Source organism: Macrobrachium rosenbergii, chromosome 13 (genome assembly GCF_040412425.1).
Source record: "Macrobrachium rosenbergii isolate ZJJX-2024 chromosome 13, ASM4041242v1, whole genome shotgun sequence".
Taxonomy (NCBI): Eukaryota; Metazoa; Arthropoda; class Malacostraca; order Decapoda; family Palaemonidae; genus Macrobrachium; species Macrobrachium rosenbergii.
This window is the reverse complement of record NC_089753.1, coordinates 17,606,509-17,616,585: the sequence shown is the minus strand read 5'-3', so window position 1 is coordinate 17,616,585 and position 10,077 is coordinate 17,606,509. Positions and strand designations below refer to the sequence as shown.

The window sequence follows — 10,077 nt, the reverse complement described above, 5'->3', positions numbered from 1 at the left end:
CATTGCCATGTTGTCTTAAGATAGTAGGCCTAGTACTGTGTAAGGTTGATCCAGCGTGAAACAGTTGAATAATGGAGCTATATAGAATCAACATAAATGTAGCCTAAACACTTAGTGCTTATGATAAATTAACATAGTCCTAAGTACTAAAGGAAACAGTGAGAATTATGGTGTTTCACATTTATCAAAGGGGTACTTTGTTGAAAGCTGTCCACGGTGAGTTAGACTGTGGCAATTATGTTTATAAAGTTAGTTATTGTTTTAATAAAAATTTAAAGTAATATTTAATGGTCGTAATCTGAACTCTTTCGACCTTGAAGACTACACGACTTGAATTACGTAACGCGGGGTAGGTCTAGTTGCAGTCCGCGGTACCTTCTCCATACCTAACACGCAAAAATTGTAACCAGTAAACACCTCTAGGGTAATGTTAGGTTGGTATTTTTAGGGGTGTTTACTGGTTACAATTTTGTCGTATTAGCTATGGAGGAGGGGCCTGCTACCATCCGTTTAGACCTACCCCGAGTTAGGCAGTTCAAGTCACATAGTCTTCAAAAGTCATACGACAGTTTAGTTACAGACTGGCGACAAAGTATTGCTTTAAATTTTTGAACCGGTAAAATAACATAGGAAATGTTGCAATTGCCAGCGCTTAGCCCACCGCGGACAGCCGGCTTAGAATTACCATCAAGCACCACCTTTTTCAGATACACAAGGGCTAGGCCTACATTTCGTTAGTATGTTCACCAGAAATTCTTGATTTATCCGTACCTGGCATTTGAATAGGTCTTTAAGAACAAAGAGTTTTTTTGAGTTATTAGACCTATCATGCAAATTATTACTGAGATGTTCAAGAATTTATGAATTTTAATCACCAAGATGCCTTCTTGTGCATATGCAAGATTTACTGTGCTCAGTGGCAGGTTAGATGAGGACCTCCCTCCTTTCCTCCCCCCCAGGTTTTAGGTTAGGTTAGGATAGGACTTACCCCTGATGAAATATGGTTTTCAAGTTCATTATAATTTTTTAGCATTAATTGTATGTATTTACCCGTGAAAATCCATAGACCTAGTATGTCAGATTTATGGAGGGTGACCGGATAGGGGTAGCTAAACAAAAGTAATCGGTTTGTGGATGAAATAAAATTGAGAATCATTGGAATCACCAAATTAAATTATGGGTGAAAAGTATTTCTTGGGAATAAACACTGTTGTTTGTACTACATAAATTTACAGCAAAAATACATAAGGAAAAGCAAGGCCATAAAAAAATTAGTATTTATGCCCACCTGGACTACCTTTTTGTGAATGCCCAACATTTCCTGCCATTGTAGCCATAACAGCTTTTAACATTTTTTAACCCAAAAAAAATATATATATTGGACATAGAGTAAAAATAGGTATAATGATGTCTTACAAATAGGTAAGTGATTGGTGCATGCATTCATATACATTACTTATATGCATTTTGGTATAGCATGCTTTCTTTTATTACCTAATTGGTAAAGTGCACAGGTTGCTTATGGGAATGCAAATATTTCCTGATAATGAAATATGAAATATATCTACATCTGCTCATTCATCCCATTAGATTAAACTTCCAAATAACTAATTACTGTACACCTTTATATTAATGTAGTAAGATTTTTAGTAATAAACACGTCTAAACAGTGTACAGTTACCACTTAGTTTTTAAGATGGCCAGTATGTAAGTCTGTACAATGGATATGCCAGTGAGTGACAAAAGTATTAATTAAAATGTATTAAAATTTCAGTTCCCCCATCAAAATTATATTTATATGTCAAGTGAAATGTAAATTATACAGTTGCTGTCTTCCATATTAACAATAGGAAAACTTGAGCATAGTGAGTGGCAACTCCAAAAGACATGGTCATTGTATTGAAAATCTGATCTATTTGTAGTTAAGTAAATCTACAAGTTCAGCTTGTCAGAGCTGGTAACTAGTAGGGTCTTTATACCTCACTGTCTAACCCAAGTATACTGTACTATATGAATAAAATTCATAAGTGGGTCTAATCACAATACTGTACTGTAATTGTGGCCTCATGTGAAAGAATATGGTGAACTTTCAGAAAAGGCCTTTAATCCTTAACAGTGTCTTAGGTCTAGGTCTGTGTGTATACACATTGTTTTTGAATGCTTTGCTCCTCCCTTGTAATTATGTAATTTTGTGACTGCCATCTAATTACTGATGAATATGATATTGATGTACTGTATTGTTTTATGTTTTCAAGATTTTAAATTTATGCCCTTATTAGGTTGGTTAGGGATATGTATGGTGACTTAGGATTGAATTAATTTATTTTGAGATGTGTCTTAATATTGTCAAGCACCATTACAATATGGCTGTCATATCCTGTGTGTTAATTTTCTATTACATTACAGTATTAAAGAATTACATTAGTTAATTACTCAATGAGCTTTTGAATGTTTTAACATGCCCTTGTTCCGTGGTTTAATTTGTGAATAAAATTTCTATAAACTAGACCCATCAGCCATATAGGCTTAAATTATTTACAACAAAATTAAAAAAAAAAACCACTTGGATAAAGTGTAATTACTGTACCATGAAAGTCAGTCCTTGCCAGCACTAAATTAAATAATGTTAATGGTGGTATGATGAGTCAATCTTGTTTCCCATGGCAAAAGAGAATAAGATATGTCAGGGTAAGCAAGATATTTACTGGTAAATGTAGGAAGAAGTCTCAAGTTACTGAAGTCCTGGTTTGTTCTTTCACACCTCTGGCTACCTCTGTGGAACTCTTAGCGACAACAATGCATGTGTGGATTCTTTCTCTTATTGTTTTTACACACTGATTGTGATCCAGTGTGTTTTGTAATAGGTTCATCATTTATTTAGTCAATAAAAGCTTTGGTTCCCCTGCTTCAGTTTACTCTTATTTTCATATTCTTCCATCATTTCCTTACTTGCCAATGCTAAAACTCATTGTTGTCCTTGAAGGTTCTTAAGTGAAAACAAAAATTTAACCACCTTTAGGTTAAACTTGTGTTACCTCATCATTGACTTGTCATTAGTTTACATTTGCTGCAGTGGGTTTCATGCTCAACTTATAAACCTCCAGTGGCTATAAAGCAATGGCTATTCATGTAAAGAAACTGCTGTTTGATGTAACCCGTGTAGTGTAATGATAATGAGTGTTGTAAGGATGACTTTATTACTAACTTTTAAAAATCACAGTTGTTCAAACTTTCAAGTACACCGGAGCATCTATAAGCAATTTAATTAATTTTTAAGGTAGATTGGAAGGGTCCTCTTCCCCCCACCAATATAGGATACTGTGCCTAGCTTAGGGTTAGGGTAGAATAAATTTTGCTAGGATCTATTCATTAAAGTAGTGTACCAAATATTTGTTTTTACAGAGGTTAAGAAGACATTCAGTAAGAGTAAAGAACCACTGGTTCTTTACTCTTGCTGATTTTACAATCAAAACATGATTGAAAAAATGTACACAGGAATTGTTACAATTTGATTAATACCCCCAAAGTATATCAAGGTAATAGTTCTTGTTGAAGTAACATATGGTAAAAGTATGTTGATAAGTTAGTTAGTGTCATGAATTGTTGGTTACTTTGGAAAAAGCTGATTGTAAAAGTAAAAATGTTCATCCAGGGATTTGGAAATAAAAATGATGCCTGCAGGGTCAGGATTTGTAATTGAATTGATGTATGTTCTCTTTGGTTATTGATTAGAAATGAGGTTTTACCATGGCTTAGAGGAAAAGGGCTTCCCAAATGAACATTACGTCATTCAGTCAGTTTGAGGATAGGCCTACACGCTCATTTACAACACTATCTTTATGCTGAACACTTGTGTAGCAGGTGGTCGTTCTAATTTTTTTAATTTGCAACAACTAAATGGTCTAAATTAGTTGTGAGAATAAAAGTATTAGATAATTATTTTGGAAAGCCTTTGAAGAATTCTGGTAGCCAAGAATTATTAGAATTCATGAAGTCTGCAATATGTAATTCATGTAGAATTTCTTTCACTGCTGTGCATTATATAATTTAGTTTTAATTTCTTTTTGTTCCAGGACTTAAATGTTACATGGCACACAGACAGTCCAGACTTTACGCCTTGTTTTGAGCTAACAGTACTAGTATGGATACCATGTGCTTTCCTTTGGCTGCTAGCACCTCTAGAAACACACTACCTCATCCAGAGTGTAGATCGACTCATACCATGGAGTTGGTTAAATATTTCAAAATTGGTAAGTTGAAGGTATATACTGTACTGTATACTGTAATTTGTTGTGAAACTTGTATGTGCATGTATGAGCAAGTAATAATATACTTTTGGTGGGCTGCATCAAGATTGTAGTAGTTTATTTTTCTTACACTGATATAAAGCTACATTTTTAAAGTAAGGACTGTTTTTCATACTAACCCATTACATTTAGCCTTACTTTCATGGAATCTCTCTGGTTGCTCTAAGTTGGTAGATCTTGAAAGGCCAAGACTCTGCTGTGTATGCAATGATCACCATCCCCATAATCAAGGTGTCATTCCTCTGGTGGGCTCCATTGTGTCCAGATGTATATAGTTTTAATTACTCTCTCAGATTTAGCAATATTTTGCATTTTCTGTGTTCTATCCCGTAATTTTCAGTACATTTATTTTCACTTTTATTGTACTTACTCTTCACGATGATGGTGGTGTATAGCAACTTGAGAATTTCTAATGAGTTTTTATTTATTGTTTTGCCCTCTGGGCTGGTGGCATCACTTGATACCAAGTGTTAATGTTAGTACAGAGTTTCTTTGTTTCCGTAAGCAAGTAATTTTCCACTATTTTTTATTCTGGGGGTTGCTTGTTTGACATTCCAGGCTTCCAACTTTGCTGGCCAACTAATTTAATTCTGTCTTACTCAGATTCTCCATTCACATTTGACTTGGTCTCTTCAAACTACTTCCAGATAAATACAGTAAATGAAATGTTTCTTAAGCATTTGCTTTGGCATATGCCCAGTATTACATATTCAAAGGTTAGAGATGAAGGGGCAAAGGATGCAGAACAAGAATCCCCCAAGAATCAACTAAGCTCTATGTTTGTTCATTTTTATCATACTCCAGAATCCTCCTCTTTGTTTTATATTGTTCTAATGACATAAATACACTGAGAATCTCTAAGTATACTAATAATGTAATGCATAGTTGATCCTATAAGGAGGAATCTTCCTAAAAATTTTATTAAAAAGCATATTGTTTCAATGTGAATCAGTTTATGGGCATCTGTAGTGCAACTTGCATAGATAGCTCTTCATTGGGCGAGTCAGTAGAGCTGTGGCCTATCACTCGGTAGGCCCGAGTTCGAGTCTCCGGCCGGGTGATGAAGAGTTAGAGGAATTTACTTCTGGAGATAGAAATTCATTTCTCTCTATAACGTGTGGTTCGATTCCACAATAAACTGTAGGTCCCGTTGCTAAGTAACCAGTTGGTTCTTAGTCACGTAAAATAAGTCTAATCCTTCAGGCTAGCCCTAGGAGAGCTGTTAATCAGCTCAGTGGTCTGGTAAAACTAAGGTATACTTAACTTATCATGCATAGATGAAACCAAAAAGGCATTGACAATAATGGATGACAGTACACTGATGCTCAGTGAGAAGGAAATCTGAATGCTAGATTATTGTGGCTGGGAAGATGGAAAAGCTGTCTGCTAAATCCAAACTGCTAATGAGAGACCCCATAAGATAGTACTGTTAGCTCTTGTCCTCTACATTCATTATGAATTAGCTGGTTCTTCTTACTATGAGTTAGTTATCCATATCTGTTTAATTGATAAATATCAGCTCTCACTACTGATAAAGTAAAACCACCATCAAAAGCATGCCTTTTAGAGCTACAGTGATTGTGGAAAAAGCACATTATGTTATTTTTAAGTGCAAAGTCACTGTCAGCAGTCAACTTAGAAGGCTCTGAATGCATATGTTGGAATATGGATTATATACTATGAAATGCTATATTGAAATTGTAAAATGATTTTATATTGCTCTTTAATTTAAAAGCATAATTAGAGGTGATTTAAAAATAAAGTAGTTGTAAGATGATTTGCATGCTTGTATATTTTCATATCACCAAGCTCCTGTGTCTTTATTTTCAGGCTGTGTCGAGTGTTTTAGTACTTATCCAATTTATAGAGATATTTTATGCAATTCACTTAAGCAACATAGGGGAGGAAGTACCAGGTGTCTTGTATTTGACCCCTATTATAATTTTACTTTCACTGGTAAGTATCTTTCTATAGATTACTATGAACAGTATACATTTGCTTAAGATGTAGATTGTGATTTAGACATGAAAATTAGAAGAGTTTAACAGCTAAGTGAGGGGATACTGAGGGGAACAAATGAGAACTGAAGGCGGAGAGCAATTGGGCCAAAAGAGCGTGGCAGAGAACCTATGGTTCTACCTAGTGTACCACACAATGGATGCTGGCTGCGAGTAGTAACCCTACAGTAACTAATTGCAGGGGCGTCATTTAGGGGGGGCTGGAGGGGGCAACTGCCCTCCCCCAAGACTCAAGTTGCCCCCCAAGCCTCAACTTGCCCCCCTCACCCCACCAAGCCCCAAGAAGTAACAGCAGCTGGTTTTCCATTATTCCTACCGAAATTCAAATGTGTCATCACATTAAGTTATATCTTTCTATATTATCTATTTTATGTGCTTCAAAAAGCACATAAAATAGCTCAAAATTAAAAAAACCCAGGTGATTAGGCTCGCTTCACTCGCCAAACCACCTTTGCCCCTCCCCCATCAAAAATCTGAAATAACGCTCCTGACTAATTGTCATCCGTTTGGGTCAAGGTATGAATGGGTCACTTGGGAGTAAGATGTTACGTGTATCACATGGGAGACTTTTAGGAAAAATGATACATTTAGAAAGCTCAAGTCATTTTCTATATTTTAACTAGCATTATGGCAAGAATGAATAGTTATCAAGTTCAAGTACTCCCATTTCAGGAAAATTATATTTTATGCCCAGAAAGTTCAGCCAGTCATGTATTTGTACTTATGTATAATGATGGTGCCCAGGCATTCTTGAGCCCCTTAGTGTAGTCATGTACAGCTTGTTAAGAACATTGAATACAGTATAGGATGATGATTACTCTTCACTGGATAAAATTTTTACAAAACTTTGTACATTATATAAAAAGGCTCCACCTGATGAATTTCATGCTAGATATGCTTTGTGCATACAGTAATACAATAAGTCACCAAACTGCACATGACATATGTATACGTAGACAACCACATGAGAGGTCAAACTAGTAAAGAACTAGATTACCATCTAAAAGAGCATTGTTATGCAGTTTGAACAGGCCAGTTGACAAGTGCTTTATTTGTACATATGAGTGATTTTAACTATTTTATAGACTGGAAAAATTCATTTGAGATCATTTTTTGTAACCACATTGTTAAAAGAAGTGTACAGTAATTGAATCTGCCTTTATTAAGCATTTTAACAATCAACTTATGAATATTAGTTCAGGTCTTTTTAAATTAGATAGTTACCTTGTTCATAAAATTGTAGGGAAGTACAATGTCACCTTTTACCAATAGCCTGTTCTAACTGCAGTTTCAGTTCTTAAGTATTTTTAAAGTATTTTTATTATTGTTTGGTAGTGACAGTTTGTTCTCTTCAAACTAGTGATTACATACAGTAATGATGTTTTGCTTGTTAATGGCATTGATCTTTGTTTTGTGAAGTTTTCTTGTTTATTTCTCTATTTATTTATTTTACTTTGTACCCCAAAGAAGTGTATGCAATACATGAAAGCACTTGGTACCTGGTCTTTAATTTTCACCTGTCATGTGGTTGTCTATGTATATATACAGTATATACATATATTATTCAAGGCTGTCATAAATCTGGTTTATCCCACAGGCACTACAGATGGTGTTTATCGTGATGGAAAAGAAAAGAGGTATACAGAGTTGTGGCTATCTCTTTGTTTTTTGGCTGCTTCTGTTCCTTTGTGGGTTACCTGAGTTTCAGTACTTTTTGGCATCGTTAATTCCCAGGATGAGGTACGTTAAACTTGAGGATGCAGACCCCATAGGGGGGTTAATGCCATCATTGCACCTCATGCACGGTGCACTGTAGGCATTAATTCAGGCTTTGTGGCATCCCTTCAGCCCCTAGTTGCAACCCCTTTCATTCCTTTTACTGTACAGTACCTCCTTCCACATTCTTTCTTCCGTCTTGCTTTCCACCCTCTTCTAACAATTGTTTTATATTGCAACTGCAAAGTTTTCTTCCTGTTACACCTCTGTAACCTTTTACTCACATATTTCCTTTCAGCGCTGAATGACCTTATAGGTCCCAGCGCTTGACCTTCGGCCTGAATTGTATATTCTATTCTGTTGAGGATGCAGAGGTTTTAATGATTAATGACTGTGTTTTTGACATACCAGAGCAAATGTGGTTATCAGTATTGTTTGAATGTTCCTTATTTAAAAAAAATGTTTTAGAAATTGAGTAGTATTAGTACAATTAAACCCATTTAAAGTATGATTTGTTTTTCATGAAAATCCAGTTTCTTGTTTTAAACAGACCCTTTTTTTCTCATTTGAAATTCAGTTTTAAATATCTAACTTCCTGGTAGTTACATATATATAGCTTTATCCCGATTATTCGTCGCACGGCAGAAATTCAAAATTCGCGGCAATCGCCGATAGATGGTCAGGGGTGGCCATACCTGAGCGCCCTCTACCAGGTAACTAGAACCATTCCCAATTGTCTCAGAAATTCCCTGCCGTCGTTCTATCAACACGTTGGAAATTCGCTCTACTTTGGTTTGCTTTACTACAATTGGTGAAGTACCCATTACTTGTTTGGTTTTTGTTGATGGCTTTCGCTGATTTTGGATCTTCCTGGATTTTTCGTTTCTCATTGTTAGCCTATCTGTTCATTTTCTGACTGTTACAATTGTTCTTTGTACTTTGCTTTTCAAGATGGCTGACCCTGTTGTTAGAATGTGTGTTAGGGGATGCAAGAACCGGCTTTCCAAGGCTGCTCTTGATCCCCACACAGTTTGTAAGAAATGCAGAGATCATGTGTGTGCACTTGATGATAGATGCAAGGAGTGTGAAAGTTTGTCCGAGAAAGAGTGGAGAGAGTATGATCGCTATGTGAGCGATTGGAAAAGGACAGAATTAGGAGAGCTAGATCTTCAGTGTCCTTTCAGCTAGGTCTTCTGATAGTCAAGTCCTTTCTAACTTGTCTGATACTAATATTCCTGATCCTAACCCTAAGGCTTTAGCCCGATCCTCCTGCGGAGTTGGGAGTAAGTAATCCGTCTTTAAAGGATATAATGGCTGCTATTTCGGCCATAGGAGTTTCTGTACAATCCTTTCTTGGATAGGAAGTGATGTGGGGGCAGTGCATAGTTTGCAGCAAAGTTCGTGACAGTGTTAGTGCAGTGGAGGGTCGTCCGTTCGTGTCTGTCACGCTCCTAGCCCTGGACCTCTTCCATGCTCCCCAACCCCTGGGAGAAGGAACGTCGACAGGCTAAGGGAGGTGAGAGAGCGTTGAACAACGAGCGACGTCCCCTCGAGCGATCCTGTTGACGCATCCCAGGACGCTCCCCGCCGCAGGAAAGGCGAGATGAGGACGTGTTTGTCTTCCTCGGATGACGCAAGACCCAGACGTGGTTGGCGTCAGTCACAAGAGTCTAGACCTATCAAGAGACGCAGGTCCCCTTCCCTCCAACAACCTCTTGCAGCAAATGGAGCTCTCCAGAGAGATTCCTGTCGGAAGAAGACGGCGTTTCTGCGCTAAACAGAGGCGTAAGACGATAGCTAAATCGGAGGAAGAAGACGTATACATGACTTCAGTTCACGCTTCTCCCCTCCCCAGAATGGGACGTGTCGCAAGCTGCGTCACCACCTCTTCATCAAAAGATCCCAGCTAGAGTCTCCGGGTTGTGGAAGCTAGTGCAGTGCCATCTCCAGTTGTTTCCCAGCAGCAAGCGGCACCTCAAGTAAAGTTCTTGTCGAAGTCCAGCAGTCCCTTATGCGTCTCTTTTGACTCTTACAAG

The 10,077-nt window shown here is 37.1% G+C and overlaps 1 long non-coding RNA gene across 1 annotated transcript; it reads left to right on the top strand.

Annotated features, from left to right (window-relative positions):
- Positions 1-4,073: 4,073 nt before the first annotated feature.
- On the top strand, positions 4,074-8,031 carry LOC136844936 (uncharacterized). Its single transcript, XR_010855018.1, has 3 exons — positions 4,074-4,250; positions 6,138-6,263; positions 7,923-8,031. It is a non-coding gene; the product is annotated as an uncharacterized lncRNA (long non-coding RNA).
- The last annotated feature ends 2,046 nt before the right edge of the window (positions 8,032-10,077 follow it).